At 29.4% G+C, this 839-nt stretch overlaps 1 protein-coding gene across 16 annotated transcripts in view; it reads right to left on the bottom strand.

Moving 5' to 3' along the window:
- Positions 1–839, bottom strand: part of LOC119593731 (myoneurin-like) — a 102,537-nt gene that overhangs the window by 45,970 nt on the left and 55,728 nt on the right. The window lies entirely within an intron of this gene.

Genomic DNA, 839 nt, shown 5'->3' on the forward strand with positions numbered 1-839 from the left:
GTGGAACATTATCATTTTAAACTAACAAAATAATTAATCAAATTAGAAAGTAAAGATCTATGTATGTGTCAATCTTTGAGCAATATCTGACAAAAAGATAGACTGTAGATTATCCTAAGACTGAAAAAGCACACATTCTCCTCTCTATAATAAATAGGCTATATCAAAGACCCCTTGCATCTTAAAACACATTGCTCCTGCATAAAAAGTAATAATCAAATTAAAAGTTATCAATCAGTTATGTGTACTCAAAGTAATTTAATTACCTGAATGCTAGCCTGCTAGTGATATTAGATGGAGACAGCTGGTTAAAACTGCCTGTGAGAATTCAACTCCTAACTGCCCCAGTCCAAAGTACATTTTTAATAACCTAAATATTGTAATTATTTTGTTGTATTTGAACCCATCTATAAATCAAAACTTATGTCTTCTGTAAATACCAAGAAATCATTTTATGTAGATATATCAATATAAGTTACCCAAAATAAATAAGATGTAGTTTTTATTTCATTGCTAAGCCTGTAATATATATTAAGTTTTAAACACTTTAAAAAGTAATGTCCTGATATACTCTGAATATAGAAAAAAGTGTATTTACAGCTGTGAGAAATGCTTTCTTACATTTGTACGTTTGACTGTAACTGCAAAAAATGGATTTCATTAAAGACAGTAAACAAAAAGTAAGATTTTTTACTCAACACAACAGATCAGCAAGTTCCTTTCCTATTCTAACTTTCGATAGCTCGATCTTTAAGCTTGTATATGTCTAATAATAAGATGGAATTGATTCAAGTTTTTCCTACTATCTCCTTCAGTCCTTCCCCTTTAACCCATACAAA

Source organism: Penaeus monodon, chromosome 32 (genome assembly GCF_015228065.2).
Source record: "Penaeus monodon isolate SGIC_2016 chromosome 32, NSTDA_Pmon_1, whole genome shotgun sequence".
Taxonomy (NCBI): domain Eukaryota; kingdom Metazoa; phylum Arthropoda; class Malacostraca; order Decapoda; family Penaeidae; genus Penaeus; species Penaeus monodon.